The following is a 22,055-nucleotide window of genomic DNA, read 5'->3' on the forward strand; positions in this document are numbered from 1 at the left end:
TTGTTTAATTACTACGCTATTAATTACAGACTTCTAAACACGCTCAATGTAATTACATCTAATTCTCATGAGACAATGAGAATTAGAGTATAATTGGAATATTGGAATACTTTAATTATCTCTAATTATATGATTATTGTGAAATTATCTAATTAAATAAACATATCAAATCTAGTAATTAACTTGAATTATACTCAATGTCTATTATGAGGTGGCTTTCCAAATACACTCTTGGGGTTGGGTGTGTTTGAAAAAAAAAATTATTTGTATTTAAACTAAATATCTCCTAAAAGTATGGTTGACCAAATCTTTCCATAAAAACTTTAATAGCTAGTTGCATTAACCTTTGGAAACAATTTGCATGCAAAAACTACGTCATTTCTAGCTTATAAGACCTTCATGCATATCAAGTGAATAGTACAAGCTCAACTTCACCCAACAGAGTTGTTCTGGGCTTGTTTGACATTGTTTTCTGTTAAGGTGCCAAACATCCTTCGGCTGCTCACGTAACCCGACGACCTTCACTTGGAGTGTTTGATTTTTTTAAAAAAAAAAAATAATAATAATAGGTTATAGACTATTAATATTTGAGTTGTTGGAAAAATAGTCTACTTAACCATCCATCATATGATTTTATTTTTTAGGATTGATTATAATTAATATTTAATTCTATGTAAAAATATTCTCAACACTAAAAAAATGAGAAATGAGGATGTTTGGCACCTTAATTAAAAAACTGTTTTTTATTTTTAAAAGTTAAAAACTGTTTTTTGAAAACAAGTTGAGCTGTTTGGCGTTGTTTTCATAAAATAATTTTTAAAAACAAAGTTACAAAAAACAGAAAATTTTGAGAATAACAAAAAGTTGTTTTTTGTTGTTCTCAAAATTTTTTTGTTTTTTTTTCTCATATCATTTATTGTCTCATAATTTTCTCTCTCTTCAGTTTCTCACACATCACTTTCTCTCTCATCACTTAATATATCTTCATTTTCTCTCTCATCATTTTTTCTCTCTTGTCATTTCCTCTCTCATTACTTTCTCTCTCTTCACTTTCTTTCTCATCACATTCTCTCTCATTTTTTCTTGGATCAATTTCTCTCTTCTCAATTTCTATTTCTTCAAATTTTCTCTCCTTACTTTCTCACTTCTTATTTTTCATCATTTTTTTTTCAAATTATTTTATCTCATTATTTATTACAAACTTTTAAACACTACTACAAAAAAGGATTTTTAGGACTAGCATTGCGAGTCCTAAAAAAGTTTTTAGGACTCGCGGGGCGCGAGTCCTCTATTTGAGAGCCTTAAAAACTAAGGTTTTTAGGACTCGCAATGATGTTTTTAGGACTCACGTTGTGAGTCCTAAAAGAATGTCCGCGAGTCCTAAAAGATCTTGCTGAGTGCCTTTAAGTAAGGTTTTTAGGACTCGCACTGCGAGTCCTAAAATATTTTGTTGAGTGAGTGCCTTTAAGTAAGGTTTTTAGGACTCTCTTTGGGTGCCCTTAAAAGTTATATTTTTAATTTTAAAAAAAATTATTTATTCTTATTTTAAATTAAAAATTATGATTTAAATGAAACATTTATATACAAATTAATCTAAAAATTTATAGATTAAAATAACAAAACTTATTAAAATTATAATCGTCTTGACCTTAAAAAAGTAAATAATTAACCATTCAAACAAGAATCATTTACTCTAATAAAAATTACAAATATAATAAAACACTAAATTCATTGTCAAACAACATATATTTCTTCTTCTTGTCCTTGTACTCACCCTCGTCACTGCTCTTCCAAAGTAAGGATTGGCTGCCATGAATTTCTTTCTAAAATCATCCCTGAAACATGAAAAATCACATTATAATACACCGAACATGAAAAATTATAACTAGATTTTTATTGTAGTGTACATAAATAAGTTTATTCACAATTGCTATAATTTTCATTTTGATTTAAAAAATATATCCCTTTGAGTGTCCAAAATGTATTAAAATAAATTTGAAAAGAAAATACTAAAAAACACCAAAAAAAATTTTGGACCCTATACTGCCATATTAAATACAGAATAAAAAAAGAATAATATAGGTAAATAACATACATATATTTATATTAGATAAAGTATTTATTTATCAAAGAAATGAACAAACATAGTGTAATTAAGTGATATTTTTATTTCACCATTTTGAATCCCAAGAATAATACTTCACACTGAAATAATAATAGAAAGAAAGAAATGGTGGAGCACTATATATATGAAGAAAAATCTATGGTTTCTATTCCCAATTATTCTAATAATAGTTGTTTCTTAATATCTAAGTAAACAAAAGAAGTAAACAAAAGAATGCATAACAAGCAAAGTACTCAAGATAATTCATTTCTCATTTCAGCTCATTATGTGGTCTTCATCTAACACATTTATAGGGCAGCACTAAGCAAGAAAAGCACCAAAAATCTAAAGTGCATCAAATAGTGCAGCACAACAAATTTTAATAAAGAAGCCAACATGATACATCAAATTGATATTCATGAGAGTAATGCAAATTGATGCAAGTAAGAACAAATAACAATAAAAGAAATAAGAGTCACTCAATACCTTTTTAAAGATTACCATATTTTGTCTTAAGTTCAAGATTAAATAAAAGTGTTGGGCTTGACATGGCAAACCTCTACAGTCATTCACAAATTTAGAGAGAGGATAGATACAGATATCCAACAATATTTTCACAATGAAATGGAACCATGACAAATATACTAGCCTATTAGTTATTCAACAACACTCTCTTGTGTAACTTTATCTTCAAAAGTAAAAGAAAAACAAATAAAATAGAGAATCAATTTCCATCAGTAAAGATGTCATTCTTTACTGTACAAAGTTCACATGTGCCTCATTGTCAACACAAACATTGGAAACTTTGAATACATTTTCAGATTTGTTAAGAAGCTTGAAAATGAGCATATAAAGTTGTATACTAAACAGAAGCTCAATAAAATCAAACCAAAAACAATGAATAGTGATAAAAAAAAAAAGTTAAAAGAAGCTATTCAGTCATATAAGTAGAAGACATTCAACACCAACATGTCAAACAAATCAAACAACACACAGGTTTTCATCCATATATCACCGTAGCACACAAAATTCTCAGAACCTACTTCACTAAAACATGTAAGTTTTCAATCTTCCGTTATCACCGCAGCACACAGAATTCTCAGAACATACTTTACTATGGATGAATATCTAACATATTCAAACTCCACTAAAGTAATACAATTATCATTCAAAATTGTAAAATATTGAAAATTAAAAAAAAAATTAAATACAACATACCTCTTGCAATTAGCTACCGATTCAATGCTTTAAGACCAGTCAAAATATTAACCTAAACATTATTATCAACATTATAAAAAATAAAAAAATTAGATGTATGTTCCATATCATGTTATTACCCCAAGTCATGTCTATAATCAACTTAATTATTAGTTAGACGGTCAAATATTAAGATTATAGGAAAAAACAAAGGAAAAAATGTGATGAAGCAGTCCATGAAAATCCACATGCTAGAAAACTTGCTAAATAAAAGTCTTCTGATTATATTTGACAACTAAACTACTTAGTGTTGACGCCGTTTTTCGTCAACAGTGAAAGGAGAGCACGTAAACAATAACTGATAATGGCCAATTAAAATGTATCAATACAAACACACGATTTTTACGTGGTTCAGCAGTTAAATCTGCCTAGTCCACGAGTCTCTATTATTAAACTCAAGATTATCTCTGAAAATTCTTAAACATGAATTCTTCAGAGTTTTCTCTCAAGGTTCAGAATTTCGTTCCTTTACAATGGCGCATGGCCTCTCTATTTATAGAGAAGGCTGCAGAATACTATCCCACATATTTTGGGTAGTTACTCTTTTTGTGTAAATAAAATAAATGGCTTTAAATGCCTATAATCAAATATAAAAGGAAACGTCCCCTGAAGACCAGGGGACGTATAACTGATCAAATAATATCCCACGATTCTAGGGGATTTACAGTAATTAATGAGGATTACATCTCGCATGGACAACACTTATAGATATTCAAGGTTTTTATCATATATCTCCAAGGCCTTAGCTTCGAGATCATATGTGCGTCGAGCTCGGGACCCCTGATCCGAGGTCATTCCTGAGGATGGATGCGTCTCCGAAGCTACCTTTCGAGATCATGAACACTTCGAGGTCACCATATTCGAGGTCGTCTATGTCTTGCAGGCTCGATATTTACTCCTGGAGCATACTCTAAACCTTACGAGTCCAATTGTTTGTGAATCCAATCTTTCGAGGTCACATTTAACATGGCTCGAAAACTGGGTACAACATCTTGCCCCCTCAAAAGTATTTGTTCGAATCCTAAGAGAAGGAAACTTTTAAACTACTTTCCTCGGGAACCATACCGTCATACGCTTTTTTGAAAATGGACACGCGTCACCCAGGTATTGCTCATTTTTGGTACTTGAGTACCTTGGAAACATACCCACGATCATCCGTCTACCACCTTTTCGGCGCCATCTTGTCATTGATCCCCATCCGTTGGATTTTACAAGGATTTCGTTCAACGTCCCGGATTAATTCCCCTTTTTCCATCTATATATACAAGACCCCACTCTTCATCTTCTTTTTTTATCTTCGTTCACCCAAAGCAAGAAAAGAAGAAAAAAACAAAACCAGAGACCTTCCTATAAGGTTTTTATTCTATGCATGTTTTCTCAGCCAAGGAAACAAAGAAACCCTAGTTTGTTCGAGTCCGTGAGTTCTTATTTGCAACCTCTCCTTCGATCGACAATCTCTCTGCAATCGCCATTATTGTGTAAGTATGCAATCTTCGTCTTCCATTTCGATAGTTTTGTTCATGCTGTTCTTGCTGTGTTTGTGTATGTACTAGTTTACATCCTCAGCATAATACGATAGGAGATATTATCCATTAGGCTCTTGTACTTTTTTAGATTCCCAACACAGAATTTACATCACTGATTCATACCCAGTTTTGATGTTTGAACGAAATTCCTGTTTTCTGGGTTTTGAAATTTTAAGAGATGTTTCTTGTACACCAAGATTTCGGGTAAAAAAACATTAGCCTTGACAAATGTACGAAACCCAAGGCTGCTTTTTCTGGTTAACCGCCACTCTTTTTTCCCTTGATTTTCGGGATTTTCAAAAAATTATCCACTCTCCTTCCTTTCTCGTGGAACGCACGTCCTGACTTTTTAATAAGGGCCTTAATATGTAGCTTGTTTTGTTCCTAAACCCCGAGCTCGTAACTTCGAGCTCGTAACTCTTGCATGCATGGCCCTCGCCATTTTTTCTTTCTCGCTAGATGTCACCGAATCTGGAAAGACGGTGGGGGTCGTTGCTGGCAATCCCTTACGAGCCAAAAACCCCGAGCCCAGAAACGCTGTTCGCCTGGAATCAACGTCGGATACGGGAGTACGAGCTTGCGTGCGAGCAGGAGGATATCCGAGCTCATTATCGCCGTCAGATAGACGAGGTTATAGAGAAGAAAAGGAGAATTCTTCGGGAGGCCCTCTATCCGGAATCCAATTCAGGACCTAGGCCGATTCCCCTCGACCCTGCACTAAAGGTCACTATCGCATACCATCCAGGAGAGCTCCAATTTTCACTAATGAGGGAACCTTCTTCCTCGCAGCCGAGGATAGAAATGTTTGAAGCCGAACACTATTGGAGCTCGGTTACCACAACCAGTCAGATAACTGAAATCCTGGCTTTCCATGGCCTCAGCTTATCAGGTTCTTTAAAGTGTCGAGCTCCGACCGATCACGAACGAAGCTGCTTCGCCCCTGGGGGCCGCGACGCCAAGGTGAAATACGCGGCATGGAGCCAGGAACACATGAGGGCGGGAGCACTATTGCCCTTGAAGTATTTTTTCAAAGACTTCACGGATTTTGTTGGGTTGGCTCCGTTCCAACTCAACACCAATTCTTACAGGGTGTTGTCTGCCCTGAGGTCCTTATACCACGAGATGGGGTGGAAAGGACCTTCGCCTCAAGAGATTTTGTATCTCTTTTGTCTGAAAAGTAACCCCTCCCGAGCTCGGGGAGGGTATGGCTTTTATTATCTCTCGAGCTATCCCAAGGAGAAGAAGGTCTTCGAAGATCTTCCCAATCATCCGTCTGATTTCAAAAGGGCCTTCTTCTGGACAGACGGTTTGTCCCCGTCTCGACACTACTCATTCAGGCGGATTCGTAAGCATTCTCGTTATCTTTATTTCTGTGCTTGAGATTTTAGCTCTTAGATCCGTACTTAGTAGAAACATGTCTTGTTTTTCAGCCAATTTTCAGCGTCCCACTCCTGACGATACAATGAAGGAGCATAGAGAGACCCTGCTCCAACTCCCACATGGCAGGAGGTCTCTCTTATACCTCTTACACGAGGACAGGCTCCGAAAGTGCGGACTTTTGGGGGAGGTCCAGTCCACCTTTGACTGGTCCAATAAAAAATATGAACACTGGGAGGAGGTGCCCCTGCCCACAGGCGCCCTTCCTCTGAGGAGAGAAACGAGGCCACCACTTCCAGTTCGCCCAAGGAGTCCACTGTCAGGGAATGAGGCTAATGATGAAGCCTCGAGCTCAGATTCAGATGAAGGTAAAGCCCTCCCTACCTCGAGAATGTGGTCCCCCACCCTACTTAAACATAAGCCCAATAGGTTAGTCTCATGCCCACAGGATAGATACCACTTCTACATATGGAGTTGGGTAGATGACTGTGTCCATAGGTTTGATAGTGGGCTCGGGAAATACGACACCATGTATACCACGGACGAGGTGTGGAACGTGATAGCTGTTCAGTACGGGACCAACGATTATAGGGACCTTTCGAGATTATCACCCACATATAGGGAAGGCACTCCCCCCGCCTCCTCTGAAGACGGGGGAATTTCATGGTCCCCAAGCTCGAGCTCGGGGGAGAGTTCCAGTTAGGTTTCTTCTATCATCACTTTATATGTCTGTGATACTGAAACAACTTGTATGCTTCTCTTTTATTGACTCTGTGTTGTGACTTGTGCAGGTGCCATGGATTCCGATCTCGACGCTGTGCTCTTTAGCGATGGGGGGGCCGGAGCTCAGAAGAGCAAACGTCCGAGAATGCCGCGGAGGTCTGACCGACCATCCAAGATCCCCAGACGCCACGAGATGACCCCAACGGCCCAGACTACTGCGAGCACAGCCGCGGTCCAGGTTGATGCGTCTAGCTCGACCGCGCCCCTCTCGCTTCCTCCGACCGATACTCAAATAATAGTCGGTCGGCCCCCGAAGAAACCTTCTGTCTCCAAGGTCCAACTGCCGACGACCCGACCACATATTGAGGAGTTTGTGCTTGATGGCACTGCTGGGACCCAAGGGGCTATGCTCAGCTCGGATGTCCTCTCGCGAGTGGGTCAGAGCTTTTCAGGTTTTGGCGCCGACCATTGGGACCTCGTGCACAAGGCCTCGGACTGCAATACTCTTTATGACAAGAGTATCAAACTTACTGCCGCGGTAACCTTCGCAACTCTCCTTTTAATGTTTGTGTCTCAGCTCGCGATCTAACTCGTTCTTCATATTTCAGGCCCTTGTTGTCTCAGCACAACTTAACTATAAGCTGACCAACGAGGTGCACACGAGCATGTCTCTGACCCAAAAGTCGAAGGACCTCGAGCTTAAAATGGCTGATGAACTCAAGAGCTCGAAGTCTAAACTTGAAAAAATGAAGACCCGTCTCGAGGAACTGGAGAAGACGAATGCCGAGCTTGAACAGGCGAAGGCTCGTCTTGAGAAGGCCAATGCCAAGCTCGAAGAGGAGAAATCTGCCACCTTCGACATCATGGAGAGCGAGAAGGCCCACCTCCTGGACGAGTATAAGAAGCAGAAGGAGAAAGCGGTCGACCAAGCCATGTACAAACTTTGGGCTGATAATGCTGACCTCGATACCAGCTTCTTGGGCCCTCTCGAGGCCAAATATGTCGAGCGGTGGAATGCCCGTCTTGAGGCAAGTGAAGCTGCTCGAGAGGCTGCTCAGAAGGATAGCCATGCTATTCGTCCTGTGGGGTCCGGTGCTACTGATGCTGAGAAGGCCAAGGAGACTCTTCTTCCTCAAATCTGATCTCGAGGAAATCATTTATTGGGGCTGCGTCCCCTTATTTTTGTAACTTTTAATTTATGCCCATGGGGCTGACACAATTTCTTTAAATATTACTTATATATGCTTTACATTTCTTGGCTCGAAATATTTTGCACATTTTTTTATGGATGAATCATTTATGTTTATTTATTCATACAAACATATTGTGGATTTAGGTTCGAAGCTCAATGCATTAATGCACAGTTTGTTCAAATTATCCGCTTCCGACCTCGTTATTTTTCAAAGTCGGATATTACTTTAACCATGAACCCAAAAGTACTTATATGGTATGTAATGTGAATGATTTGGTTATATCTTTTTTGCTTAGTCACTTTTCCTCATCCTTAGTCTTTGCTCCAAGGTTAAGATTTCGAAACTATTTTTCTTCAAGATATTCCAGCCTCGATCTCGACTTATTTCGAAATAGGTTTAGGTTCCTACTTATCATCGATTAGTTTTTTGGCTGGTTTGTTCCAAACCTGTTAAGTTTGCACATCTGGTTAACTCCAAACGTTTTTGGTTTTTGATAATTCGGTTATGTCCGAACTATCTAAGCTCGCGTATTTGGTTAGATCCAAATACTTTATATGTTTTTTGATAATTCGGTTGTGTCCGAATTATCTAAGCACGCGTATCTGGTTACATCCAAATACTTTATATGTTTTTGATAATTCGGTTGTGTCCGAATTATCTAAGCTCGCGTATTTGGTTATATCCAAATACTTTATGTTTTTTTTATTTTTTAAGCTGATGGTATATGTACCAATGATGCCCCCTTAATATCCTATGAATGTGACCATAGGTTATTAAATTAAGAGAGATTGCAAAAATAAAAAGAAATAACATATTTGAACGAAAATGGATCTTTTATTTGATGAAATTCAAAAATAGACGAGCTAATACAAATAGAAATTCATGGTTACAGGCAACACTTTTCCTACAATACTGATAGTAAGGTCTAAGGTGTTCGCCATTCCATGCTCGCGGTACCATGCTCCCATCTAATCTCGCAAGTTTGTACACACCAGGTCGGATGACTGACTTTATCTGGTATGGTCCTTCCCAATTCGGCCCGAGCACTCCAGCTACCGGATCTCGAGTTGCCAAGAATAGGCGTCTCAACACCAGATCTCCCATTCCGAACTTTCGATCTCGAACCCTCTTGTTGAAATATCTGGTAGTTCGTTGCTGGTAAGCAGCATTTCTCAGCTGAGCCTCTTCTCTTTTTTCTTCAATCAAATCCAAGGTTTCTTCGAGCTGAGTGTGGTTTGAACTTTGATCGTAAATCTGAGTTTGGATCGTTGGGATTTCTACCTCAATGGGAAACATTGCCTCGCAGCCGTATGCAAGAGAGAACGGAGTATGTCCTGTTGAAGTTCGAGCCGTGGTCCTGTATCCCCAAAGGACTTGGGGCAATTCTTCGGGCCATCGTCCCTTTGCTTCCTCCAACTTTTTCTTCAGAGAACTCTTGAGGGTTTTGTTAACAGCTTCGACCTGGCCATTCGCTTGAGGGTGAGCCACTGATGAAAAACTCTTGATTATGCCGTTCTTTTCACAAAAGTTGGTGAACAAGTCGCAATCGAATTGGGTTCCGTTGTCGGATACGATCTTCCTCGGCACTCCGTATCGGCACACGATGCTCCTTACAACGAAATCAAGGATCTTCTTTGAGGTTATAGTTGCCAATGGTTCAGCCTCCGTCCATTTTGTGAAGTAATCCACGGCGACTACAGCATACTTCACTCCGCCTTTGCCAGTCGAGAGAGAGCCTATGAGGTCGATGCCCCATACCGCGAAAGGCCATGGGGATGTCAACATGGTCAGCTCAGATGGTGGGGCTCAGGGTATCGTGGCGAATCTCTGGCATTTGTCGCATTTCTTCACATACTAGAAAGAATCCGCTTTAATGGTTGGCCAGGAATATCCCTGGCGTATGATCTTCTTGGACAGGCTATGCCCCCTGGTGTGATCCCCGCAGAACCCTTCATGAATTTCTTCAATGATTTTCTTAGCTTCGGGAGGGGTTACGCACCTGAGTAACGGCATGGAATATCCCCTTTGGTACAACCTTCCATCCAAAATTGTGTAACGGGGAAGTTGATACATCAACTTTCGAGCTTGGTTCCGATCTTTTGGAAGAAATCCGTTTTCGAGATATTCAACTATTGGTGTCATCCAGGTCGGCTTTGTTTCGATCATACACACATCTTCCTCTTCTGGCTCATTAATGCTAGGTGCTGATAGGTGTTCTATGGGTACAACATTCAGCTCTTCGTTTTCGGCGGACGTGGCGAGTCGAGCTAAGGCATCTGCATTCAAGTTCTGCTCGCGGGGAACCTGTTCGATTGTATAGAATTCGAAACATTCTAACGCGGATTTTGCCTTCTCCAAATAAGCTGCCATTCTCGTGCCGCGAGCCTGGTATTCACCCAAGATTTGATTAACCACTAACTGGGAGTCTGTAATGCCCCAAACTCTAGGGACCGTTACGGTGTGCCTTGTAAACAGTGCTAAACTCGCTAACCGAGTCATTTGGCCAAAATCGTGAACTAAGTATGATTAGCGGTTTAGGGATTAAACATTTTGGTTAAGAGGTAACGTTTCCCTGGAACGTTTAGCATATACATTGGGATCCCGAAAATAAAGTTTCAGAGTTTATTATAGAAAATATTTACAACAGGCCGTTCTAAGCGGCAAAACAGGGTTCAACCCTAGTTCCACTTTAAACCTCGGCCGTGGCGGACGAGCAGCTGCATATGTACACGTCATCACCTAAGCTCTCCAACTCAAGGATGGTTCAGCTTCCTCTTGCCTTTACATGCACCACGTAGCACCCGTGAGCCGAAGCCCAGCAAGAAAACACAGTATAACATGATATAATATCAACTATAACCATAGTAACCATTTGGAACCAATGATCCATCCAGATAGGTGACAGTAGCCAAAAGTCACAATAATGAGCATCGCTCCCTCTAGCCACGTGACGATAGGGTCACCATGGCTCAACTGATAAGTGTTCCTTTCATAAGATTGGTTAGGATAGGTGCATGGTGACTAGTCACCAACATAACCTTCCTCACGACTCTAGAGTCGAAACTATGGACAACGTCCCTTAGCCATGTGACAAACAGTCACCGGGAATCTATACCTTGGCTATAGTCATCTGGTTGTAAACCAGGCAAGCGCTTATAGTTCTCATTGACCTTCCGGTCGGTCTAGCATTAATACCCCATATGAGTCATTCAATGCCAACCTTGATTAGATCCAATCTTTAATCGGCCCGGCGCTCACAACGCACTGCCATTTTTGACCCTTGGGTCGGTAAAACACGACCAGTGCTCAGCCCGTGGTGAACTTAACTAATAAGTCACAGCTTCACAGACGGACCTGACACCATTGTCGATTCTGACTAATAAGTCAGCGCCATACACAGGCAAGCCATGCCACCAAACATATATCACATGTCCAATGTCCATAAACAAAGTGTTTAGCATGCTTACTAATAGATACCAGTACAATTAGGACCATGCACAACCACAGAGGCTCAAGCTCTGAACAATGTCATACCCAGTATATAAAGCATGTCCTAATCACATGTTTCTTATGCATCATGTGCAACATATTCAACAATCTAACATGCACCAACAACGGCCATGCATGTCACGTTTAATAGCCAACCAACATGCATCAAGAATAGCCATGCGCGTCATACATAATAACCAATCGTCAAGCAGCAATAATAACCACGCGTGTCATACTCATTAATCAACCAACATGCATCATAATAACCATGCATGTCTCATATACACAGGGTGCAGTTTTTCTTACCTCCGGTTCGAGTGAGAGTTAGAACAAGAACGACCCCTGAGAACGATCGATCCTTAATCCTTTAACGATCACCTAGTCATAACCAAAACAACCTCCATTTAATGAAAATCACCAAAGATAGGGTCTTAACCTAAACCCCACTCTCGGGACCTCGAAACATGCCCACGTAGTGAGTAGATTCGATCCCGGGCCTTAAAGATTGGAACCCCAAGTCAAAAACCCTTAAAAACACCCAAAACAGGGTTCTGAAGGAACAGGGTAGCGCTACAGCGCTCAAGGCAGAACCACAAACCGCCCAGCCACCCTGTAGGTAGCGCTGTAGCGCCCTACACTGGGCGCTGTAGCGCTACCTTCAGCCAGCCAATTCCCATATTTTTCCTTCTTTGATTCTACCATTTCTAACCCAATCCAAAAGCTTCCAAACGTCAAATTAACTCCCAAATGAACCCAAATACCATCTCCACATGTCCTAAGGACCACAACCCCAAGAACCCTAGCCAAAACTCCAACCAATTCCCAAGTTTCCAACCCAAAAACCAGCTGAAACTTAACTTATAAAACAGAGTAAAACCAAGAGTTCTAGTGGCTAGAAACTCACCTTAATCTTGGCAACACACCCTTTTCAATGGTGGAGCACAACCCTAGCTTGGCTAAGCTTGGTTCCTTGGCTCGATTCCTCAAACTGAGCTCGAAAATCCAAAGAGAAAAGAGGAAGAAAATCTATCGGGAGTGAAGGAGGAGAGGCTCTGTTTTTGTTACTCTTCTACAACCTCAATGGCTGATATATATCTCTTAAGGTAAAAAGACCTAAATACCCTTAGGTCTAAAATAAAACCTTAATAGCCACCAAGGGCAAAACCGTCCTTTCGCACCTATTTCATTAATCACATTTAACACCCTCCAATTCCCGCTATTCTCAATAACCTAAAACACCAATAATCCATATCCCATTACCCTTTAATTCCCGGTAATGCTCTAATCATTAAATTCACCCCGAGACTCACCCCGAGCCCCGAACTTATACCTGTTATGACTAGACCAAACTCTCGCATCTCACGATCGTCTCATGTCGACTAGCTTGAACCAATCCACCTTATAATGTGGCTATATTAATTAATCACAATCATGCACCCAAATTATGCAATTACGCCCACAGCGGCCAAATTACCAGAATACCCTCACAATAATAAATTCTCCCATATGCATGCATCCACCATCATATAATAATATAATTCACGTAAACATGCATATAATCATTAAATACTATAATAAATCAATTATGGCCCTCCCGGCCTCCTAATCAAGGTCCTAAACCTTATTAGGAAATTTGGGACATTACAGAGTCACTGTAGCAATGTATAGCTTTAGCTTTGAACTCCCTAGCTATACGAAGTCCCGCGAGTAAAGCCTCGTATTCGGCCTCATTATTCGACGCTTTGAAGTCAAATCTTAGGGCAGAATGAAATCTACGTCTGCGGGGGTAATCAGAATGACCCCTGCCCCCGCTCCATTTTCGTTTGATGAGCCATCGACGTAAAGTTTCCACAGCTCGTGGGTCGTGGTTATTACTTCGCCGTTGGCTATACCAGTACATTCCACTATAAAGTCCGCCAATGCCTGTGCCTTAATGGTCGTCCTCGGGTGGTAGGTGATCTCGAACTGTCCGAGCTCAACAGCCCACTTAAGAAGTCGACCTGAAGCTTCTGGTTTAGACAGGACTTGCTTAAGCGGTTGATCAGTCAGCACATGGATGGGATGTGCCTGAAAGTAGGGGCGGAGCTTCCGAGATGAATGAATTAGACTGAGCGCGAGTTTCTCCATTAATGGATATCTTGACTCTGCCCCCAGTAATCTTTTACTGATGTAGTAAACGGGTCTCTGCACCCTCTCTTCTTCTCAAACGAGCACTGCGCTTATAGCGTGTTCGGTGGTTGAAAGGTAAAGGTACAATACTTCTCCCGTTTCAGGTTTTGACAGGATGGGTGGTTCCGCTAAGTGCTTTTTGAGCTCCTGAAAGGCCAGCTTGCATTCCTCTGTCCATTCAAACTTCTTACTTCCTCTCAGTAAGTTGAAAAATGGAAGACCACGATCAGTAGACTTCGAGATGAATCTGCTTAGGGCCGCCATCCTGCCAGTCAGACTTTGGACATCTCTGTGCTTTCGAGGTGAGGGCATGTCAATCAGGGCCTTGATCTTGTCGGGGTTAGCCTCGATTCCACGAGAGTTCACAATAAAGCCCAGGAATTTTCCTGAAGATACCCCAAAAGTGCATTTATGAGGATTTAGCTTCATGTTATACTTCCTGAGCATGCCGAAGCACTCTTCGAGGTCATCAACATGGTTCTTGTTGAGTTGAGACTTTACAAGCATGCTATCAACATAAAACTCCATATTGTTCCCTATTTGTTCTGAAAACATCATGTTTACGAGCCGCTGGTATGTGGCTCCAGCATTCTTGAGCCCGAATGGCATGACATTATAGCAGTATAGCCCTTTATCGGTGATAAAGCTTGTATGGTCTTGGTCGGGGGCATGCATGGGAATCTGGTTATATCCAGAATAAGCATCCATGAACGACATCAGGCCATGCCCCGCCGTGGCATCTACGAGCTGGTTAATCCTTGGTAACGGAAAACAGTCTTTTGGGCAAGCTTTGTTGAGATCTGAGTAGTCAATACAGGTTCTCCACGTCCCATTGGGCTTTGGGACCAACACCGGATTGGCTACCCAATCATGGTAAAAGGCATCCCTAATGAATCGGTTTGCCTTCAACCTGTCAACCTCCTCCTTTAATGCCTTCTTTCTGTCTTCGTCCAGCTGTCTTCGCTTTTGTTGCTTTGGAGGAAAGCTTTTGTCTATGTTTAGTGTGTGGCTTGCTACATTCGGGCTTATCCCCACCATGTCTGAGTGCGACCACGCGAAGACATCCTGGTTTTTCTTCAAAAAACAGATTAATTGCTATTTTGCCTCGTCTTGGAGGTGTTTTCCAACCTTCACCTTCTTCGAGGGATCAATTTCTTCGAGCTCTTCTAAAGGTTCGAGGTCAACTTTCTCCTCAATCCTCGGATCAATCTCCTCGTCGATTTCTAAAACCGTTCCATCTTTGTTTTGTATGATAACGAGTGCTTGAGCATTTGTTTGTTTCTTTCCCCTCAAGGAGATGCTATAGCATTCCCTCCCTGCCAATTGGTCTCCTTTTAATGTCCCGACTCCGCTAGGGGTCGAGAACTTAAGGGCCAGATGCCTTACTGATGAAACTGCCCCCAGCCCGACCAGGGCGGGTCTCCCGAGCAGCACATTGTAGGCAGATGGTAAGTCTACTACCACGAACTCCATTATCTTGGTCACTGAGACTGGATAGTCTCCCAAGGTCACGGGGAGCTCAATGGATCCCATACAGGCAGTTCCTTCTCCTGAAAAGCCGTACAAAGTAGTTGCACATGCTTTCAGGTCGCGAAGGGAGAGTCCCATCTTTTCGAGGGTTGCTTTATAAAGGATGTTAACTGAGCTCCCATTATCTATGAGAACTCGGTGAACCCTTTTATTGGCCAGCTGAAGAGTAATGACCAGCGGATCATGATGAGGGAACTGGACATGGGAGGCGTCCTCCTCGTTGAAGGTTATTGGTTGTGTTTCAATCCTCTGGCTTTTTGGTGCCCTAGGTTCGGGTTCATAAGGAGACCTGTCCCCTGTATTTGACTCGTTAACATATCTCTTTTGGGCATTCCTGCCTCCTCCTGCGAGATGAGGCCCTCCCGAGATGGTTATTACATCCTCTCCATCAATCGGCGGGGGCCTGTCTTCTTCCCGAGATCAGGAGTTGTTATTTTGTGTCGTCGGAGGCGCGGCTACTCTCTGGCCCATGGCCGTCTGTCCAGTACTCTGGTTTTTGAGATACTGCCGGAAGTAACCTCTCGAGATCAACCCTTCGATCTCGTCCTTCAATTGCCCACATTCATCAGTTGTATGCCCGGTGTCTCTGTGGAATCGGCAATACTTACTGGAATCCTTCTTGGATTTTTGATTTCTCATTGGGTCCGGACGCCTAAAGGGGACCTGGTTTTCATTAGCCAGGTATATGTTCTCCCGAGACTCATTGAGCTCGGTGTATACTCTATACACGGAGAAATACCTCTCCCCTTTCTTTTTCTTTCCTCCCTCAGCTTCGGGGTTACTTCCTTCGTTCTTTTTCCTCTTGGAGGGGTTCTCCGTGGCAGGCTTTGGAGCTGATGGGTTTGCCGAGGTTGAGGCAGAGTTGATGTTTATCGTTGTAGTTTCGGACTGGGAGGTCGCTTTGAGCGTCGACCTCGCTTCCTCTACATTGACAAACCTCTGCGCTCGTCTATTAAACTCGGTTATTGACCTTACAGGTTTCCCTTGCATGTCGTCCCAAAGGGCACTTCCCGGTAATACACTAGCTCGGATAGCCATTAGGTGTCCACTGTCATCCACGTCCCGAGCTCGGGCTACTTCCAGATTAAATCTTGTTAGGTAACTTTTTAATGTTTCGCCCGGTTGCTGTTGGACGTTAGTTAAGGTGGATGCTTCTGGTCTAACCCCCACCATTGCTCTGAATTGCTTCTTAAAGTCTTTAGACAACTGCTCCCATGAGGTTATTGAGTGTCTCTTATATTTTTCAAACCAACTTTTGGCAGGTCCTGCCAATGATGTTGGAAACAACATGCACCTGAGCTCGTAACCCACGTTACTGGCTCTCATGATAGTGTTGAACGTGCTCAGGTGACTACACGGGTCGGTCTTTCCTTCAAACGTAGGGACCTGAGGAATCCGAAACCCTTGAGGAAATTGAGTGTCAGAAATATGGGGAGCAAACGGCTCGAGCTCTTCATCAGAGTCCTCATATCGACCATTTCCTCGTTCATTCTTTAAAAGCCTAAAGGCTCTTTTGAGCTGATCGATTCTTTCTTGGACTGGGTCAGTAGGAGGTGTTGTCTGGAATTGATTATCATTGATCGTGATTCTAGGCTCGCGTCTCCACAATGGATCTCTACGCCTATTCAAGCGATCCCTCAGGTCCGGATTTGTTTGATCTCCATTCCCCCGACTCTGGTTCAAGTGATTTCGCAGGTCGGGACGATTCTTGCGACTTCCAGCATTCTTACGACCTCGGTTGTGTTTACTGACGGACCTGGTCTCTCCGGACTCATCACTGGTGAAACTCATTGCTCGGTTATTTCGCGATGGATTCTTCCCACGTCGCCTTGTCTTCGCAGTGCGAGACCGAGACTTCTGACTTCTCTCAGATGGAGCGCCTCTCCGCTCCTGGAAAGTTTCCCTGTTTCCTTGTCTTTCCCCCGCACGCCCTTGATCCTGATCTCGAACAGGTTGAGCGTTTCTGTGTGGGGGCGAAGGATATCTTATGGGTGACGGAGGGAACCGTATAGGCGACGGTGGCTGCCACCCTTGTCGCGGCCTAGAGGGTCCAGAATTTGCCCGAGATGGGTCAGTCGCATTCGGTGCGCTCCCAGGTACCTGAGTCCGAGCCTCTGCAGGGGTTCGGTTATTCTCAGTTCCTGCAGGCACTTCCACAGGCAGGTTAGCCGGGGCCCAAGCTCGAGTATTCCTCTGGGGCCTAGGTGGAGCGAATGGCTCTGCGGGTGCCGGAGGTTGAGTCAGCCTCCTTGTGGCAGCATCCTTTCGTGGACGCCCGCGGGGCCTCCGGGGAGGAACATGCACGTCCCTTGGAGGAGGGACTTGGTTTTTGCGCAGAGGCGGGGGCTGAGCCACCTGCGCCTTTGTGGCTATCCTTGTCAACTCCTCATTCCGTTTGTTGGCCTCTGCCAACAGCTGCTTCAGTTGCCAGTTTTCAAGTTCCATAATAGGAACATACCACTCTGGATTGTAGTACATATCCTCATCCCTTGGTGGAGGCGGTGGTCCCCGGGAATCAGAAGACCCACTTCTCTCCTCAACATCCGGGTTCTCCATTGGTTGTTTTCCAGGATGTCTTGGGTAATTTTCTCCAGGTGTGTTCTGATTGTTTGTGGCGATGACTTTTTCAGGGATGAATGCTTGAGGCTCTCAATGAAAGCACCAAACTGTTGACGCCGTTTTTCGTCAACAGTGAAAGGAGAGCACGTAAACAATAACTGATAATGGCCAATTAAAATGTATCAATACAAACACACGATTTTTACGTGGTTCAGCAGTTAAATCTGCCTAGTCCACGAGTCTCTATTATTAAACTCAAGATTATCTCTGAAAATTCTTAAACATGAATTCTTCAGAGTTGTCTCTCAAGGTTCAGAATTTCGGTCCTTTACAATGGCGCATGACCTCTCTATTTATAGAGAAGGCTGCAGAATACTACCCCACATATTTTGGGTAGTTACTCTTTTTGTATAAATAAAATAAATGGCTTTAAATGCCTATAATCAAATATAAAAGAAAACGTCCCCTGAAGACCAGGGGACGTATAACTGATCAAATAATATCCCACGATTCTAGGGGATTTACAGTAATTAATGAGGATTACATCTCGCATGGACAACACTTATAGATATTCAAGGTTTTTATCATATATCTCCAAGGCCTTAGCTTCCCAGGTTTCCCGTCAGCTTTCGAGCTAGAGACATCTCCTGAGGTCACATTGCTTTCGAGATCGTATGTGCGTCGAGCTCGGGACCCCTGATCCGAGGTCATTTCTGAGGATGGATGCGTCTCCGAAGCTACCTTTCGAGATCATGAATACTTCGAGGTCACCATATTCGAGGTCGTCTTTGTCTTGCAGGCGCGATATTTACTCCTGGAGCATACTCTAAACCTTACGAGTCCAATTGTTTGTGAATCCAATCTTTCGAGGTCACATTTAACATGGCTCGAAACTGGGTACAACACTTAGTAATTTTCACACTCAGGTTTATTATTACAGAAACTTGGTTCAAATTGGTCTGACAAGAATATATCTACATACAAGTAAGTTCAATTGAGATAATCTACAATGATCAAGAATGTTTTCAGAAAGACAAAATGACCTGTCAATAATAGTGCTCATACCGAAAATTAATGTTAGCTTAATCTAAATATGGGACTATCCAAGTTAAACTAAAAACTGACCACATTAATTAACCAAGAAAACATTCCAACATCATCACTCCTTTCTTTTTTTTGTATATGTGTGTGGATATAACTACAATCAAATTTTAAAATATTTTTCTCTTTGTTAATATTTTATTTAAGATTTAAAAAAAATAAAACAAAAAAATTATTTTTAGAAAACATTAAACAAACGCCTCTTGTTTTTTGAAAACTACAAAAACAGTTTTCTGTTCTCATTTCTGAGAACACAACTTTGAAAACAAAAAACAGAAAACAATGCCAAACAGACTCATAAACTCCCATGTTGTTTTTAGAGTTAAATTTTCTCTGATTCCATCTATATAATCATTCTATTCGGTTTTATCTAAACAAAAATAATTCTATGAGATTTTTATAGTTTCATATAAGTATATTTTTTAATTTTTTAGTTAATTTTAAATTGATATAATAATCTAAAAATTAATAATAGAAGAAATATTTTCAGTTAATCACTTCAAAATTTTGTTCTATCTATATATATTTTCTATATTTATTGATATGTGAGTAATTACAATTTATATGTATGCATATGGACACAAATTATATATAAAAATTTGTGCTATATTTATTTGATATTTGTAATTGTATATATGAAATGCATATGAATACAAATTATATAAATGTAGGAGTTGAAAAATTGATTTATTATGCTAAGATTTTATGACATTGTGTACTCTTTTAAGTAATGATTGTGATTTCTTCATAGTTAATATTCACAAACATTAGTCTTCATAATTTTAATTAATGTTTTAGCATATTATATGATTTTTTTGGAAAAAAAAATTGCGCCCCACCTAGAACGAATTCATGTGTTCGCCATTGGGCAAAACTACTCAAGTAGATATAAATCTTGCACTTAAATATCTATGTAAACATTTTGACGGCAAAACTACTCAAGGAGTTACAATTCTTGCAGTTAAATACCCATGTAAAAATTTTGACAACAAAACTACTTAAGTGGTGGATTTTCTTGCACTTAACTCACTGTCTTTAAGTCAACTGTTAAAACTAACCATATGAGACACGTGCAACCTCCTATTCGTCCAAAATATTTTAAAAATAATTAAAAGATATTAAAAAATTCAAGAAAAAAAATAATTTTAATCCCTTAAAGTTTAATTTTTGAATATTTAAAAATAAATAAAATTGAGAAAAAAATAAAATGAAATATTTTAAATTCCAAAAAATTAACACAAGTATTTTTAAAACTAAAAAAAATAATTGAATGAAAAATCTAAATAAAATCACAAAAATTTCATTTTGGTTTTGATTAAAATCTAAATACAATCTAATTTTATGTTGATTAAAAATAAAAATTTTATGATTTTTATTTAGATTTTTCATTAAATTAATGTTATTTTTTAGTTTTTAAAATACATGTTTTAATATTTTATGAATTTAAAATATGTTATTTATTTTTTTATAGGAATTAATATTTTTTTAAATTTTTTTCCTAAATTTTTAATTAATTTTACAATATTTAAAAAAAAATGGACAAATTGGAAACTGTCCCGTGTCCAATAGAGTTAGATTTAATAGTTGACTTAACGACATGGAGTTAAATGCAAGAAAATCTACTACTCAAGTAGTTTTGTCGTCAAAATTTTTACATGGGTATTTAACTGCAAGAACTGTAACTACTTTAGTAGTTTTGCAGTCAAAATTTTTACATAGATATTTAAGTGCAAGAATTGTAACTACTTGAGTAGTTTACCGGCATCATCTCTTACCTAAATGTCTGTAGTTGTTTTGACTAAAGAAAAAAAGGCATAATAATTATATTTTGATTGAGTTATGTAATTATTAGAGCACTCATAGGTAAAATACAATTTTTTTTTTCAAAATATAATCTTAAAAAAATACATTCAACAAAGATTCTATTTTTGTACTGAATACTATTCATCCCTTTATTTATTTTTTTAAATTGACTTTTCTTCTTTCTCTCTTTTATAATTTTATTTGAAATAAATAAAAAGAAATATAATATTTAAATGATATATAAAAAGGCGAATTATTCAGTCCCTCACAGGACTCAGTCCTTCAGTGTGGGGTCCAGTTTTTTGCCAATTGTCTAAATTTGATAGGAGTAAGTCTTTTTTTCACATTTAAGCATTATTTATTTTTTAAAATTGACTTTTCTTATTTCTCTCTTTTATAATTTTATTTGAAATAAATAAAAAGAAATATAATATTTAAATGATATATAAAAAGGCGAATTCTTCAGTCCTTCACAGGACTCAGTCCTTCAGTGTGGGGTCCAGTTTTTTGCCAATTGTCCAAATTTGATAGGAGTAAGTCTTTTTTTCACATTTGCTGTAACGCCCCAACTCCTGGGACCGTTACGGTGTGCCTTGTAAACAGTGCTAAACTCGCTAACCGAGTCATTTGGCCAAATCGTGTAACTAAGTATGATTAGCAGTTTAGGGTTTAAAATCTTTGGTTAGGATGTAACGTTTCACTAGAACGTTTAATACATATATTGGGATCCCGAAAATATAAATTTCAGAGTTTATTACAGAAAATATTTACAACAGGCCGTTCTAAGCGACAAAGCAGGGTTCAACCCTAGTTCCACTTTAAACCTCGGCCGTGGCGGTCGAGCAGCTGCATATGTACACGTCATCACCTAAGCTCTCCAACTCAAGGATGGTCCAGCTTCCTCTTGCCTTTACCTGCACCACATAGCACCCGTGAGCCGAAGCCCAGCAAGAAAACATAACACTATACATAAGCATTATTAAATGATTATCGTTATAATCAAACGAAGCATAAAGCTTCCAAACCAATGAGTAAACATCACATAATTCAAGAGGGAGAGTGGGTGTTAAGTAAGCCACTAGCCTCCAAGCTCTCTTTTTAGCGGGAGAGTGGCTGTTAAGTAAGCCACTAGCCTCCAAGCTCTGTTTTCTAGCAAGAGAGTGGTTGATAAGTAAGCCACTAGCCTTCAAGCTTTGTTTGTTCATCGACCCTCAGGGTCGGTCA

Source organism: Humulus lupulus, chromosome 2 (genome assembly GCF_963169125.1).
Source record: "Humulus lupulus chromosome 2, drHumLupu1.1, whole genome shotgun sequence".
NCBI lineage: Eukaryota > Viridiplantae > Streptophyta > Magnoliopsida > Rosales > Cannabaceae > Humulus > Humulus lupulus.